Source organism: Haemaphysalis longicornis, unplaced genomic scaffold (assembly GCF_048455015.1).
Source record: "Haemaphysalis longicornis isolate Haplotype H1 unplaced genomic scaffold, Haemaphysalis longicornis Haplotype H1 scaffold_1, whole genome shotgun sequence".
In the NCBI taxonomy this organism is placed as follows: domain Eukaryota; kingdom Metazoa; phylum Arthropoda; class Arachnida; order Ixodida; family Ixodidae; genus Haemaphysalis; species Haemaphysalis longicornis.
Window position 1 is genome coordinate 433,682,967 of NW_027526203.1, and position 17,753 is coordinate 433,700,719.

Consider the following 17,753-nt stretch of genomic DNA (forward strand, 5'->3'; position numbering starts at 1 on the left):
CGTTACAATAGAAAAAACGGTATGACATACAAGCACGATAATACATTTGTAGGAGAACAATGGTTTAAAGGGCCTAAGAAACTGTACAACTACATCCGGTAAGATAACAACTACGCAAGAACAATACATTACGCTGAATACATATTAGCACGCGGACAATATGATACATCGTGGCATTGCACAACATCCAGTGTTTCAGAGGCCCTCGAGAAGCGACGTTGAGCCTGTACGGAACTTTTGCCTGTACGTATTAAGAGCCAAGCAGTACGACATACACGACAGACGACGCAAAAGCACTCGGTTAGTACGCAATCGCGCGAGAAGCTATGGGGGCACCTAAACGATTCTTACTGCATTAAAGCGAAGCTTTCTACGCCTCACTCATGGCGTGGATAGTCCACTCAAAAAGCACTGCAGGAAAGCTAACTTTACACAATGGGCTTAACAAAACAATGGAGATGATAAGCGAAGACTCGCCAAGCTTTTCGAGAAAAAAAAAAATGCTTCCCGTGGTCGGAACCGAACTTGGGTATCTCGCGTTGCGAAGCCGACGTCTATCCGCTTGCGCCATTGCGACACTTTTCAATCAGTTTGTATGTTAAGCTGTGACTTTGGCTCAGAAGGGAGAAAGCTTAGCGTTTTAACCATCTTCCTCTTAAAGAAGGGGCTTTGATTATTCTTAATGGAGGATCATTATCTGTCGCTGAGTTTAGCGGTTAGTTTCCCACAGAGTTACGTCGCAATGCTTACTGTTGCGGGGAAACGTTGCTGACTTGAGAGCGGCTGCGTTATAATTCTGTGTAACGAGTCGTGAGGTGCTTTTGTTTCAGAGCCAACCGATGTGACTGAAACATTCAACACCCAAAGACGCAGTTCAAGTAAGTGGCCTGTGCTCGCATTTTACGGGTGAAGCACCTTGGGGGCTCGGGCTGTCGGCGTCCTGTCGTCTCATGTAGTCACTGTATTAAAACACCGAGACACTCGTTTCCCGACGCCACGCGCTGGAAAGCTTCGTACTTCAAAGACACGAGACTTTTACAGCAAAGATGTACAGCTCTACCTCCCAACGATTTCATCTCAGTGGGCAAAAACGCCAAGGCGGCAAGGCCTAAGACACCGAGCGCTCAGCATCGAAACCGCATTATGGATGATAAGAGGCCTGGGAACAATGGGACTCCTCCACCATGTGTTTTTACCTCCACGTGCAGTGAGCTTATTCTACTGCTTGCAACAAGAATTCAAGCGGTTTGTTTCGACCACTTTTCAGCTCACAAAATTCCGGGCTGTGGATTATTCGAGGCTTGCTGTACTTGACTTCAGCACTGAAGTTGCGCGATTGCATCTATAGTTGTGAACCCCTTGGAGAGCCTTTCACAACCAGTGTTTGGGAAAGGCATAAGTTCTCACTTTTCATCTTCGGCCGCATCTTAGAAGGGACTAACAAGCTTGAGAGAATACTTCGCGGCGCTGAGCCGGTGAGTTGCTGAATAGGCGCACGTGAATTGAGGTAATCAACCTGCTAGAAAGGAAAAAAAAAAAAAAAAGATTCAGTCGGCCGCCAGTAGCAGTTCGTTCTTGTCCCAATCTGACATTTTAAGCTCACGCCGATGCACAATGAGAAAGCAAGAAGAACCTGTGAACACGAAACGCAATTCGTATACGAACTGCTCGATGAGAACATTTTTGGACCTAACATGAAGCTGCGACCTGGCACAGAAGCTACTCGCTGGAGCAGCATACACTCCCTTCCACAAGATGCGTATAGGGGCGGTATTCTCGTGTTTTGTCCGTTTTGTGTACGTTTCAGAAGTATCCGTTTTGAGCAAGCCCTGATTGGCTAAAAGCGAACACCCGGATGTGACGCCGTGCAAGCACGGCGGAGCTATGAGCCGCGGCTTCTCGGAGAAGACGATTTGGAGCAGACGATTTTTCGCCCCCTTGTTGTTAGTTTGCTGGGGGAACAGTAAACACATAAAAGACAGTTTTAAAAAGGTTTAGTCGTTTTATAATGTGTTTACAAGAACGGTTGAGCAAAAGTCAACACAAAGCCCGCCTAGAACTGGAAGTAAGTCACAATAAAACTGACGCTAAACGGACGTTTTCAAAACGGACAAACACGAGAATACCACCCCAGGTGTTGTCACTGGCGGCATGATAACAATAAACATAGGCGAACACAGCAGCTCGCAAGCATGCTGCAAGCAATGCTAATTTATTGGAAGCGCCAGTACGATGCAACCTGCTTTCATGTAGTAAGCGGAAGACGCCCCGCACGACTATATCACGGTCACGGAAGTTCGAGAAAAAAAGCTGTCCTTTAGTATGTAGCTTTGTTCCATGACGCGTTCCCTGTTTCAGGATTACGGGTATTAAAGGGACCCTGCAACACTTGCCATCGACTACTAGTAATGTATTTTGGGATAAAGTCTATTGTCCCAGAAATCTCCTCCCGCAAGAATTATGAAAATCCGTTCACAATTAACGAAACTACGCGCGATGAGAAATCGCGCATAATCGTTCCCTCTCAACTCGACCGCGGGCAACGCGACGAAAGCTGCGCGCTCTCTCCCGGAGAGGGGGGCGGCTCGCGGCGTTCTCTTCGGCGGCCTTCGATATATCACATGCCGGGTAGTTTTCTCCTTTTCTCCGCAACGCGGAGGGGCCTATTTCCGGTCTGGTGCCACAAAAAAGCAAGCATGGGTGCCTTCTCGCAAGTGCGCGCTCGGGCTGGTAGGGCGTTTTTGAAGCAATAAACGTTTGTAGTCGAGTGGTCCCGTTGAAAGGGAAGTATTGAGCTCATCACTCAAACTCCGCGTGCACTCAAAACACAAAAGAAACGGCAAAACTGTGCCTACAGGTTCAGGCATAGAAGAGGTTCGTACACAGCGATGACGACGACGGAAATGGGAGAATCTACCCGCGAAGATGACCAGTGACAGCCGATCGGGCAGCCATGGCCTATGTGACGTCCCTCAGGCCATGCATAATGAGGACAACTGAAGAGAGAGCGGTTTGTTTTTCCGCGTCTTTCACATCGATTTGCGCGCTCACCGCTTCACGTGCACGTGTAATATTTGGCTCAGGTATTCCTGGCAGTGTAATCTAAACGTTGCGCAGGTTTACTTGCACTGCTCAAAGAGTGTTGCAGGGTCCCTTTAAAAACAGGCGCAGCGAAGCAGTTAAAAACTTTGTAGCGTAACTGCGAGGCTTCTTCTGGTCGTAAAAAAGCTATATCCGGATCATATAGCCGTGACCACGTAACCTCCCGACTACATGAGTTTGTCTACCAGGTTCAAACCATGTTTTATGACCGCTTAGAGTCGAAAGTTACTGTTACGCCATTGAACAGATTTTGTGCGGAGCCAGCAAGGACAATTAGATGACACCCCCCGCTACGCGACAAGGACTGAGCGCGCGGCTGCGTTGGCCGCCGTGATGACATAACCGGTAGCCGGAATTCAGGATTTCGCGGAGCGCAGGTGACATTACGAGGCCCAAATAGTCTCACGCAACATCTTTTGCTGTAGATGTTACCCGGTTACCCGGAAACAGCGCACATATTTATTGCGGTAAATTTAAAGCAGTTTCAATCGCCTTCACCATTACGGACGAAATTTGTGCCTTGCTGCCTTCGCGGGATGAAATCTGGACAATATTTACCTTTCATTTACTCTTCCTTGATGCTCATTTATAGTATTTAACACTTTGTACGCGTTTATTTCTGCATATAACCACGTGATTTTTCTGCGCTAGCTTTGTATATAAGTCTTTAAGTTAGTGATTCGCTACACTTTCTATAGTATGGGAGTACATTAGCCACGCCAGGAAAATTCGGAGATAGCAGAATATTTCGACCGGTAGCTAACTGCTCAAGGCTAAGAAAGGTAAGGCACAAAACTTATACACTTACACCGAATCGAAGAAAAATAAAAAGCCCCTCCGTCTAGAGACGATGATGGTTGAAACGCGAAGCTTTCTTGCGCGCGAAAATCAAATGTCGAAGTGCCAAAGTCAAAACGGCTCGAAGTGAAAACTGCCTGCAAGTCAAAGTTCAAACGCAGACGACAGCAAATGAATGAATGAAGGGGTACATTGTACGCGTATCTTTTTGGTTTAAATAAATAAACTCCAAACTTAAAAAAAAACTTCAAGATAAAGCTGAGCGCCCCCCCCCCCCCCCCCCCCCTTATCGCCGACCGTGTATGCATGGCGCAATTGGACAGACGTCGGCTTCAGAACACGAGGGACGGCCCAGGTTCGATTCCGGCCACAAGGAGCGTTGTTATCATCATCATCATCGTCATCATCATCGTCATCATAATCACCACTACCACCATCATGTTCCCTCCTATTGTGTAAAGTTGGCTTTCCTGCAGTGCGTTGATCTACATCACCATCAGTGAGGCTAAAAAATCATGGCTTTAAAAGGTCACTTGCGCTGGAGGAAAATCCGTACACTCAGCTTGCGATTCGCGTCGGAGGTGTTACGAAGCTCGGCGATAAAGTTGGCACAATGCCAAGAGTAAGGTCAGCGGTGCAGCTGTCATGGCGGAACAGCGTACGTAATGTGCTGTAGTGAGTGGGCTAAAAAATAAGATAAATGAATGGACAAACGACCAGATAAATAATGAATACACGATAAAAGAATAACGTGGAAACAAGAGAAAGTATGTTCACGCGAAATGCGCGCTCCATTCGTGGAACGACCCTCTTAATTTTTTTAAAGCTGTTCACTGCTACACAGGGCTTCATAACACTAATCGGAACTCGTTTCATTCTCTGTTCAGACACAAAAGGTTATCTCCCAATTTTACATCTTTCCGAAGTAATCGTGGGCGCTTTCTCAGTTACCTGGAGCATGCCCATTCACGTACTTTTGATAAAAACAGGCCACCAGACAGGCCGCTATGAAGCCGCGCGTCTCTTCGCCAACGTTCCAGGCCTCTTCATCACCCACGGAGCCAAGCGCCAACAATGGCTCGTACGCACTGTCACGAACGTGTCATCGCTCACCTGGGAGCTACCGCGCTGAGTTGGGAAACTTCTCGGGCCGGCGATGGCGTGGCGCTGGTGCAACCGACGGCGACAAATGCTGCTTCGCCACAGCGTGCAACGGCACTCAGCGCGGTCGGTGACATGAAACCCTTCCCTTGAGGCGTCCTCCTCCAACTGACGCACGTCATCAGCGGGCACAGCACCACGGCGAGGGAAGAAAAAAAAACAGAGAAAGTAACAAGACAAGACGTATAGAGGAGGAGGTATACCCGGTGCCAACCGGGACGAGGTCGCCGATAATTCCACTCTCTGTTCCCTGCACGCTTGCGTGTTTAGGCAATCGGTTCATTATTTAGCGCGGAGCGCGGCCACCCAACTCATAGCCGGCCACACGATCCTGTAACCTGTCCTTGACCGGTGCTGCGGCGACGCTGCCAGGCGCCTTCGTCGATTCCACAAAGACCGAGGACCTTCTAAATCAGACAAGGAACAAGCCCCCCGCCATTTTTGTGCACAGCGTGTTTATACGCGGCTTTGCAAAGCAGCAATTCGATGGGCGGGGTGGCCCGGCCAAAACACGCCGCTCTGCGGCGAAAAAAGAAAGGAGAGAGGAATGAGACGTAGTCACAAATAAAAACCGTTTTCCTGCTTTCACGCTTCTCTGGGCCTGGATGAGCGTTGAGATGCGTAAGAGGATCTCCGTTCCTTCCTTCTTTCCTTTTCCCCCCTTTTGGTCTCAACTCGGAAGGAGGAATTCGAGGATGCAGAAGGTTTTACATCTTGCGGCATGTGGTACGCGGCAGCAAAGGGTCGTTTCGTTGAAAATGAATTCGGTGTTATGTTATGTATGTGTAGGCAATGCAACATCCAAAGGAGTTCTGGGGTTTATATATATACGGATACAGGTAACATTCGAGAAAAAGGTTACGCCGCTCCACGCAAAGGCTGAGGGGGGTAGAAATAAAGTAGCAAACATTTCCGTGAGTTTGCGCTTTCCGATTCCTATAGCCACAACATGCAAGACTGCGAGTTCATGCATATACCATGAGGAGCGTAAGAGCAACCAGCGTGTAGCCTAACTCGTAAGTTAGGTTTTTTTCTTCCGCCGAGTATGTTATTACCGAATAATCAAATGTTAACGAATTCAGTGCTTTAAGCCCCCTTTTAAGTAACGCATTTTCGTCAAGGTGGACAGGTGATGGTTTTCTGTTGCTTTTATGTAGAAGGCCGCATCTACAAAGAAGCCCTAGAAAAAGAACCTCGGCCAACTTAGGCTCTTCATGAATTATTAATTTCGCAAGGCTGGTCACTCTATTACCTAAAACCTGGCTTTTCCAGGGCATTAAACTGCAGTCGTTTAACGATACGAAGTTTGCTTGTGACGTTGAAATCGAAAGAGGACTCTTTTTTTTTTTTTTTTTTCAAGGTAAGACGCTGGTTCTTTCGTTTGCGATTTGTGCTGCTTTTTTATTACTCAGCATGTGGGGCACTGAGTTCTTCCCAGCGGGGACTGACAAGGATCCTACGGAGGAACCATCCGTCGCCGAACAGACTGTAGGCGCCGGCTTTAAAAACGCCCGAACGACGCCGACAGGGAGGTCACCGAACTGTTCTGAATGCCCAGTGACGATGACCCTGATGATGATTTTGTAGTGCACCTCAGGTGAAGGGTGGAGATGAGAATCCTCACGACGGCTTAACAATAGCGCGCCTCCCTCGGAGGTGAAGTCCTTGTCTAAACGCCCTGTGTGCACGACTGTCTTTGTGCGCAGGCTCCGACAGAAAACCTGAGGCTGCTCAACAGACAAGTGATCTCCGCGCTCGTGAAGTCCATGTAATCTAGGATATAAGGTTTACTTCCGCTTGCGGCCCTACACAACAACTCCATACCCGTGTTTCCGCGGATTTAGACACGACGGCAGGCGTCATTTACGACGTTGATGCGCCCGTCCCTGTGAAGTCCTTGACAATACTGATCAAGGCTGAGTCTGTTGCTGTTGTCACCAGACAAATCTGCCCCACTGCTGTGTTATAAGGTGCATAAAAATAGTATTCAAAGGAGGCTATCTTCCCGCACGGACATCGGCCGCATTTCTGCCGCCTTCGGGAGTGCAACTGGATGTCCCGAATGCGGTAACCGCTAGAAAGCTGGCGAGTACTGCAGTGGAAGTGACCTCAAGAGTGTTAACTGCCAGATCACCATGCTGCCTCATCGAATGAGTGCCCACATTTGAAAATGGAGGTCGCTTCTTTGGAGCAGCTGGTTACGGAAAACTCCACGCACAGCGACGCCTCCGTGACGATACGGCAGCGATCACTTTCCAACTAGTCAAATTAGGTTTAAATTAAACCAGTTGATTTCATAAACCCACGTCAGGTACACGAACTAAACTTAGCCTCTTAAAATTTTGCGGGAGCATGACTGAGGATAGTTCTAGCATTGAAGTGACCCGCCTTACCTCGCAACACCAAACGTGCGCAGCATGCTCCGATCATGCAGCTGTGAGCAGCGCAAGTTTTCTGTGGCAGTAATAAAACCATAGGTGGTTCAGAAGGTCCTGTACAACTTAAAAAAAAGATATTAAAAGCGCGTCCATTAACATTAACCTCTTCGGAGTTTAATGTAATTATGGTTGATGTCACCGAATATAATTCGGATCACTTGCAATTGTGGCAGTTACCAGGCTCTTTCCTTGCCAAAGTAACGCCAGTTGTAAATAAAGTGGTCCTCCAGTTGAGTTCCTCCAGTGAACTCAAAAACGCCTAGCAACTCTTCCGCTCATTACACTACACAAGCGTCCATTCCACCAGTGCAACATCCACCGCTGCCACAACCGGCCCCACTGGAGCCGCCGAGTGGGGAACGTACTGAGGCTCCACAATCTTCGTTGGTAGACGCGTGGCCCGCTCTGTCCCCGATCGTACCGTCGCATGAGCCACAACGTTCAGCCGTGAAGCCGGCACCGAGAACTCCCGCCCCCGCTGGGTATCAAGATCGGCAAGTCGTTGTGGTTCCCCGGTCCTTCGTGAACACCATCCGCACATTGCTCACTCGCATGAGCACGCCTGCTGCGTTGAGTGCTAGGCGCGCGCAGAGTGCATTGATTCAACGCAAGCAAACCTTGGTGAACCACGGATCATGGCCCACGAACGACGGTCGTTCGGTTCAAAAGTCAAAGGAGCCTCCATTTTGTAATGGAACGCCAGAGTTTTGATGCCGCGTTTTTCTAATCTCCTGCAGTTTTTATTCGTGAAGTCAACTCTAATCTTTCTAATCTGCGAACAGGGCTTGTCTTAAACCACCGGGGATAACTTTCCCAATCAACAACACTCGAAGAGCCCAATAAAATCACTGTCGTCACTTATATTCTCTATTTTGTGCTGTCTCCATGTGGCAATGAGTCCCACCATCAGAAATCACAAGCTCACCTTCACCCCGTCATCCTGCTTTCAACGCAAGAGGCTAGTGAGCATGCCAAACATGACGATGGCGATTGGTCCGTAGGTATAGTCAATGCTTGTAATGCACAGCAGTTGCCTTCTGAAGTACCGCAACAACAGCAGGGGCGGGGCCTGGTGGCCTTTGCCTGCGACCGTGTGCTGTGCTTACTTAACGATGGCAGTCCCACTTTTCTTCTTTGTACGGCCTACTGCGCCCCTGCTTGTGTCGCGGCGAATTTCCGTATACAGTGGTTTCCAGGCATGGAAACTCGTGTAAACTACAATGACCCGACCTATTAAAGATTAAGGGTCTACGTAGTTCTATCGGCCTTAATGTCATTCCGGTAAGCGATTGTTTGAAGCTTGAATCACGGATGGAAGAACCTTGCCGAAACATTATGCCTGGAAACCTGGAGACTGCCACAGGAAGCGTGTTGAAGCTTCCAAGCGGTTAACGCTACGGGAGGCTCCATAAGTCTGCGATTAACGCAACACTTCCCATAAATGCTTTCACTCCTTCTTTCGCATCTGGAAGCACTGCGAACGCTATAGTTATCGCCAGCACGGAGTGGCACTGCGTGATTTGTTCGTCGCAGCAGATACACCTTCCATTTCTGCTTTGCTTTCGTGGCTTTCTTTTTAAAGTAGCTATCGAGTGCGCTCATTGATGCAACTGAAGGAAAGCCGGCCAATAGCCGCTACACCGCTGTAATGACGTCATTCCAAAGGTCGAAGAACGCCAAGGCAGGGTAAGAGAAAAAAAAATTCCCGCGCCTTCCCGCGAGGGGAACACGAGTAAATGCAGAGCATTAGGGCCTCAGTACTGGTTAAAGGCAGTGTTGCTTCCATCGCTTCTTCCGTGATGCTGGAGTAGCAGACACGAGTAAACGTGGAAGCGAGCGTCAACAAAGGAAGGAAGGAGCAACGCAGTGACTGAAGCACGAGCGACCGCTAGCCGCTTTATATTTGCAGCGCGCGCAGTAGAGGGAGAGCAGTACGGGGGAGGGGGGGGGGGGGGGTAGAGCGCGCATGCGCAAGCAGCGCGCGCCCTTCCACGCCCCACCGCGCTGCTATCACGCACCTGTTACGCCGAGACCGCGCGGAGCGAACGGGCTGACTACGACGCATGCGCGCGCCAGCTGCTGTTGAGAGAGAGGAGGGAAGGAGGAGAGGCGCACCTGCTGCGGACGCGGAGCTGTGGACGCCGTCCGACGCAGGAAGAGGCGAGGCTAAGAAATGCTCTGCATTTAAAATATTTTTAGTTTCGAAGTTATATGATGGCATAGAGCAGTAATTTTCTGTTGAGGTACTTCGCGACTCCCTAATCTAAGTCCTGGGTGTGCTGGTTGACTACGTTCTGCGAGTATTTAAGATTTCGAAAAGGTTGAAAAAAGAGGTGCAGGGTCCCTTTAAGATTTCAAGCCAGTGTCCTCCACGAGATACATTAGATTGGCATGACCACGCGCCAACTCGGCTAACCGGGTACCGCGACTGGTCTAAGGCGACGTACCGCTTAGCTACGCACCCGGCCGTATCACCCAAGAGTACCACAAAGTGGCCAGGCGTCACTACCCTCCATCCACCCCCCCCCCCTTATCACTCACACGGTACCAGCAGCACGAACTCCGGCTATTGTTGCAGACAAGGACCTATTTGCACCTCACCTAGCTCCACGCAGTCTCTCCCACCCTCTACGACCACCTCTCCAGTTGCGGAGAGACCGGTGCACATGTAATCACAATAGCAGGGTTGTACCTGACCCTTCTTGTGAGCTGAGAGGGAGACATGGCCGGCTCCAGCTGCGACAGCTAGCTAAGGCTGGAAGAACATGCGGAGAAGGAAAGTCTCCAATTGAAGAATCCGACCGCTTATCAATGCTCTTTTTCAATGAAGGGCATTCGTATTGTCTTTTTCTTCAAACGCTACGTCTCCAAAAGTCACGGACTTGGCCAAGGAGCTGGCGCGCCTCATGATTTTGCTCCAGCGGACTAAACGAAGGTCAGGCCGAAGAAAATCTCTTCAACGTTTGAGAATTTCCAAGCAGAACCAGAAGATGACCAAGCGCCCCATTATTAAAATGCAAGCGCAGCGTTAAAAGTCGTTTGAATTACTCGAGCCTCCGAACCTTCATTTGTCCGTAATATGGAGAATGGTGTGAAGGATAATGGCTCTCGTTCAACCACTCTCCTCTCTCAAGGCTTTGGACCGTCATCAGAATCGGTGTGAGTTGAAGCGGTTCTTCTCATTTCCGCCTTTTTCAAACCTTGTTCCTCCTAATTCGCATTTGTGATGAGTGATTCATGATTCAAATGGTAGCCGGAGTCATTAATACGAATATCGATTATTTTAAAAAGGTGAATGGGACAAAATCACTGCTGAAATGATTTCACTAGCTTTTTGCCGTTTATTTTCTGCCAAGGAAATATAAAAATTTCATGGCGACTAGGTGGCTACCCGCCAAGTCAGAGTACTACCACACCATCTCAATACTGACAGGGAGACCGCTAAATTCATCCGTACTCCAAAACAGCCACAGTTTGAATATGATTCTGTAAACAGACGACGAAAGGCTATACGTTGGACATACGCGCAAAGTTCTGCGCCGACGTAGCGAGCACAGCGCCGTTCAGTACATATATGCATACTGAAAAATTCGCGCATACAGCTTGAGCGCTGTTCCTTTCGGCGCGTATAGAATTTACGAACGGTGTAACGACGATGGTCGCAGCCATAGGCGTCTCTTGCCGAGCGAAGTGGTTACAAGCCGGCGTGCAGCTAATTTCGGGACAAGGACATTATTATGTGCGTGTCATGACAAGCCCGTCAATTACCCACTGCAGTGATGCACTCTCCAGTGTTCCTGCATTACGGATGCCTCGGCGTAACCTCGTGCGCGAAATCAGCGCGGATTTGTGATGAAGCGTCCACCAACACAATTACGGCGATCGTCGTCCGGTAGCTCCAAGAAGATTGCCGTTGACATGACGACGCAATGGCGTACGCAGGGAGGGCGGATGAGCGAGTACGCTAGCTCTGCCGTTCATCACTAATGACCACTGGTCATTCCCTTTCTGTCGCAAATGATGCATCAAGGTTACGTGGCTTCGACGTCTGCTTTCACCCCGACAATAAGCTATTGGGCAGTTCCCGTGAATAAAAACAGAAAGGACTAATACAATCGGAAGGTAACATAGAATGCAGGTACGTACCCAGTGCATCCCGGAGCTTCTGTTTTGTTAAATTTTTTTATCTATTTTTTTCTTACTCTTCATTAAACACCCCCCCCCCCCCCTTCTTCCCAATAAAATCCTGCCACCCTCTTGATGAGTAGTGTGCGTTTAGTAACATGTTGCACAGCATGTTATATCAATGGCTATATAGCATTCTGGCACACCGAGAAGTGTCGAGCCGCTATGGTGGCGATGGGGTGATCCCGCGTGTACTACGCCGTTTCATGTGACGCGCACGGCTGTAGTCGAAAACAGACGTTTTGTCGTCCTATCACCAAGCACTCAAAAAAAAAACCCAATTTAGCACTCGAGGCGCGCGCGCTCTCGCATTTGGCTGTCACAAAGGTGCGAGCGCGTAACGCCGCGGATCCTCCAAGGTTAAGACTCAATGTCACCTTCCAAACAAGGAAAAGAAAGGTACAAACGGCAAAACGAAAAGTTTGTCTTTTCTTTGCCCTTGAACCAGGTCTGAGCGTGCTTTAATCAAAACATTAGTTGTAAGATTATTTTTATCTGTTCTCTTGATTGTGCTTGGTTCTAAGGAAATGAAGAATCAGTAAACAACGTGCAACAACAAACAAATTAAGGCTTACGTCTGGACGATTTTCAGGACTTCTGGAACGAACAACAGCGTGCTCGTGTAGCACGCTGTTGTTGAGAGCGTCTACGTCGCCTGGTTACATCTACATCACCATCACGGGGATCAACATTGCTCGTTGACTCACCGTCAGACCTTTGCCTTTTTTCGTATCCGTCTCAGCTTATTGGCTCTTTTCCGTCGGCGCTGTTCCTCCTTCGTGATCTTGACCTTGGGTGTGGGCATTCTGTACACAGTAAATGAGGAAGCCCACCTCAAAAGCCTCGATATATATTTTGGCTGTCTTCTGTATATTTACTTTTGGAACTGACCAATAGCAAACGAGCCTTCTGGACGACTTGCGAAGTGTGACATGTGGCTAGGTATATGGTGCGGCTTACGGTTTCCCGCGAATCCTCCCTTTGTTATCTCTCACCGGAGGCGTGCATTCTTAGACCCTGGGCTACTTAGGCGGAGGTGAGAGGGTGAGGCTTCACCACTGCCGCCGACACGAATGGTCGGACTAGTGGCCTTAGACGTTTTTACGCTAACAATTAACTGCATGTTCGGAAAACAGGCGCGACGACGGCGAGAGCTGAAGTCGGAAGTTTCATGGCTGACGCAGCCCTTCACAGATTACGTGCTCTCCACGAGCTATATAGCGCCCACACGCACGACAAGGGAATGAGATCAAGTATGGGTCGGTAGCAAGCTGTCCACAAACGCAAAATGGAAGGCGCTGGGCGAAGCGCCAAGGGCGGGCAGACGGGTTGGTCTGGTCGACGTTCGACAGGTGTTTGATGTTGGAGCCTCCATCACCACTTAGTAACTACGGTCGAATGCGACAACGGCACCAGGTAGACCTGTAAAACTTTTTTACAGCAACGCTGTCCATGGCTAGGATGCAGAAGATCGTCTCCGGCAACAGAGCGATGTAGGCCAGAATCAGACGTGAGCGTAGCGCCACGTTGCGGCGCCCACTCAAATCACCGGGATCGTAAAACTGTGCGCCACACCTTAAGCGTAGGGGAAAACTTGCGAAAATAAAAAAAGCCCTAAAGCCTTCATATTTTAATATAGGAATGTCTTTCCAAAAACGCATTGGTGTTTAGAGGAGAAGCCGACTTTAAAAAAAATTGTTGGAAGCTTGGTTTTATAAGATGGCTTTCCCACAGTGAGTGTTGCACAGTGAAGCACATTCATCTTCGGAAGGAGTATCATTACAGAAAGTGGCGCTCACTCTTGTTTTATTGAAACCACCCCGAAACAAATCATATGACAATTGGCCTCTAAGAAGAAACTAACATTACGCCAAGTCTTATTTACTTTTCAAAATTTCATAGTTCACAGTCAAGTTGTAAATATTGTGGGATTCTCGTCTGCTGTCAAACACGAGTTTCTACGGGAGGGAAACGGACAGCCCCACGTTTGTACCTGGAATAAAACTCTCGTTCGTCAAAGTTTCATTCAGGTAATTAACGAGGAAGTACGCTCAATCGCAAATTACAAACAAACTTGTTTTGCTTCATACACCTCTTGGACTACAACCCAGTGAGAGCATGTTGTTGCTCACGTTCAGGCTCGGCACCACAGCATTGCTGGTCATCCTTCTTCAAAAACTGGAAGGGCACTGTATTTTTTTCAAGCGCTACCTCGTAACAAAAATACTATTTACTTCTGGTATCTCAGCGATTCTAGTGGTTTCTTGTGCAACCGCCCTAACAATGAAGGAGTTTAGAGCAAACTTTCTACTCGTTTGATTGTTAGCATCACTTTGGCTTACCTAGCAGCCTTTATTTGTGCCTGAAAGCCGATAACTTAGCATAGAGACGAATGATTGTAAATTTTCCAGGGCGCGACGCAAAAGCGATGTTCATGTTAGAAGGAAAGGAACCTATCTTTGTATAGCGATAAAAGTGGAGACGAAATGAAGAATTTGAGCTTGAATAAAAATTTATTCGATTAAGATGGACGCCCAGAATGTGACTACGGGGTAACTTTGTGTACGACTTTGATATTAAACTGACGTCAATAATTATTTCGGGAATCTTCGCTAACAAAAAGACGGCGTTTGGGTTTTTCGGTAATTAGTCTAAGAGTATTTCCGGTTTAATTATCATTTACTGCATCATTTCGGACGTTTTGTTGCCTGCAAGCGTGCACCCACACTACATCCCTGACTTTTTCGCAGTAAACCTTCTCTATGGTTACTATGGACAAAATCTCACGAGAGGGCGCAGCAGCGCCCAATATTGGCTGCTACAACGCATGCTCTGACCGCCTACAATCAGGTTATGTGTGCGCGCCATACTATTGGAATTAGCGAATGAGTTACCGAAGCGAGTTTAACGCAGACACGACTGCTGATATGTCTTGCGCGTTACTTTTGCTCAGTCAGCGTACGTGTCATTTCAGTTAACGTGGATGCTCTGGTAAGGTGATGGTATATTTGAAGGCCAAGGGCAGTGTACTGTTTGTTACGAGACTACTGTGACAAGCACGTTCGGGTTACGGCTAAACCGGTGTCTGAAGGCGGCTTACATGATCTTACAATAATAACAGGGCGAGAGGGGGGGGGGGGGGGCAGGGTTTACTCACACTGCGGCCCAGACTTTTGTTTATTCCTCTTGAAAATGATTCAGTCTTACACTCAGTTCGTACCATAATATTTACACAAGCTCCTCTGTTCTCGTTTTGCAGTAATTCCTTCTATATGCGAACATGCACAAAAACAATAAGGGCTGGGGAATATCGGTTTCTGAACCTCGCACGACGCAGCGTTCAACAATGAACCCGGCGGCCGAGATGCTCGAGGCGTTGGTTGTGCGGCGCTCCCGGAACCGGGACGCGCCTGTCGGCGGACTGCTGTGGCACGCGTGAGTGAAAGTTGACGTGGACGTGTAGCGATGTTGCACCGAGCGGCGGCAGCAGCCCTGACCGGAATAGGCGGAAGGCCGCGGCAGGCGCAGATCGAAGGCAAGCACTCACGGTCACTCAACCGAGAGGGCTCCAGCGCGGCCTTGCGAGTCGGACGTCAGGGCCCGAGGGCCGTTCACTCGACGTTAGGAGACCCGTGCTCTGACCCTAGCCTGACTGCTGCCCCTATTCCTGGCAGCTTCGGGTTTCTCCAGTCTAAAAGGACCAGGGGCGCCTTGTGCCCGGACACCTTAGTTGCGGGGGGGACGTAGTTCAGCGGCTCATAGCACTTTTGTTTGCTCGTTGTCCCAGCTTCCTATTCTATGCATCAAATGGTTCCATGCCGTCATAGGACCGAGAGTGTTTGCAAGTATGGTTGCCACAGGTGGACGATGGGTGGAGTACCCTGTTCTTACGTTGGTCTCATCATTCAGCATTACGTCAGGCTTGTGATAAAGGAAAAGCGTATACGACAGCGGCTTGAAGAATACGTAAGGTCATTAAGCCCTAATCTAAAGTTTTCTAAGGTCTTCCTCTTCTTCTTTTTCCGTATGTTGCAATGCAGGCGAACCGACAGAAAGCCAGAAAGGCACACCGCCCCGCCATTGAAAAAGCACTTCGCTTTAGAGGCGTATGAAGTTTGTTTTTTCCAACTCCTTGTGAACAGAAAATCACGTTTTCAAAAAGCTCCAGGAACCCTGAAACGACGCGACAGCTCCGACGGTTTTCCTGACGAATTTGTCTGGACCGTCATCGTGGCTGAAAGTACGGAATGTTTGTATCGCCACCATGTATATAAAGCGAAGAACAACTGCTAGTGCGCCTAATGTGCCGAAACCAAGCGGGCACAATATGTATGCTAGGAACGTAGCGCAGAACAGATTAGCATCTGCAGTGAATAACGGCCGGCAGCGACTGCGGCGTCTAGGCTTATCCATTCTGCCTTGATCTCTCATTTAATTTGTCTCACGGTCCCAATGCCCTAGGCAGTCTCCAGAGGGGGCAAAACGGCGTGCGCCACCTCAGTGCGCATATGCAGTATAAGTTTTGAAGGGGCCACGAAGGCAAAATTCAAGTTTCCTTCATTCAAAACACTGCATTGACCCTTCAACAATGATCCCACTTTAAACGCGAACTCCATAGCAATCAACTAGATATTGAAGAAAATATATGGAGCAGCGGCGACTCACCACTACTCCCTGGCCCGGACCTTATGACATCATTGGAACTTGTTCGGGCCGATTGGCGGCCGCGACCAAAGTCACCGCAAAGAAACATGATTGGGCGATTGTAGTGGTGCCTGTAGTTGTATTTGATCGTATCATTTCAACATTGACATGCACTTAGCCCACTGATAACTGTTTTTAATATTCTGCTTGTACTCCCGACGCCATGTTGCGCGAGATTTGAAGTTTTTTTTTTTTTAATGTGTCATCTTTTTTTGTTGTTAAAAAACGTTCAGGGCTGGAATTGAGTTGAACGGGTTGCCGAAGGCTCTAGTTGTTTCAAGTTGGGCACAGTTGTATTTTGTATTCATGATCCGTTTAACTGGCCGGAGAATGTTTTCATCTAGAAAGTTTAGTTAGTAATTGTGGGATGCACTCATAAACGAACTTTCACAACACCTGCGTGTAAATATCGTAAAACATGGATTTCTTAGAGTCAACAATAGTTTCGCGTTTTGCTCAGAACCGGCACTCACAACCTACACGCGGCATAACATCTGTCTGTAGTCCAGGGTTCGACGGAAGTCTGTCTGGTCAGGTGGTAAGTTCATAACAAAATTGCGGTCACTGACCAAGTCAAAAGAATAAAATTGACGTTTCGGATCCCCTACGGAATCCTTGATCACAATGAGGCGAGGCCTTGATCACAATGAGGCGAGGCCTCGCCTCATTGTGATCAAGGATTCTGTAGGGAATGCGAAACGTCAATTTTATTCTTTTGACTTGGTAAGTGACCGCAATTTTGTTATAACATCCGTCTGGTTGGCAAGCCCCCCTTGGGCTCGTTCGAGGGCTCATCGAAAGTCACCTTCCATGAGCGAGATGATTAGAGAACACGCCTTCTGCTAAGAGAACCTTCTCAATCTAAAGACCTGTGGGAGTGGCAACGCATACAACGCGCTCTCCAAAGTGTTCTGTGTCTGATTCAAGGGGAAAAGCCCTGAAGCTGGGCGCGTGTCTACGCCAGTTGGTTTCGCGAGAGAGACGAGGCATATCTTCCAGGCGGAATCAGGTAGGTGGACTAAGCAACTTCCGTGTACAGGAACACAAAGTAATTCTCGTTATTACTTTTAATTTTGACTGGGTTGAGACAATGCGCGTTTTGGTTACGGGGAAAGTCGGTGTATAGATGCACACGGCCAGTGGATACGCGCAGCGGACGTAGACAATGCAAATAGCGCCAACAGACGCAACTGCAGGAATGCACTAAACAAAGGCCATGGACCTGGAGCTATACGCGAGGGCGTTGTCAGCGTGATTACAACACACGCGCTCCTGTAAACAGAATAGCTCAACTCGGCCACTCCTACAGCCCATCCCGCCTTCGAGATAGGAAGGCTGCGATCCATCGCGCATGCATGCATACGC

At 48.6% G+C, this 17,753-nt stretch overlaps 1 protein-coding gene across 3 annotated transcripts in view; it reads right to left on the reverse strand.

The window, feature by feature from the left end:
* Positions 1-17,753, reverse strand: part of LOC144155750 (uncharacterized) — a 69,931-nt gene that overhangs the window by 34,858 nt on the left and 17,320 nt on the right. The window contains exon 2 of one of the 3 annotated variants that reach the window (XM_077687375.1): positions 5,014-5,169. The exons of the other annotated variants lie outside the window; for them this stretch is intronic. The gene's annotated coding sequence lies outside the window, so the exon portion shown is untranslated. The remainder of the gene's footprint in view (positions 1-5,013; positions 5,170-17,753) is intronic. 3 annotated transcript variants of the gene reach the window in all.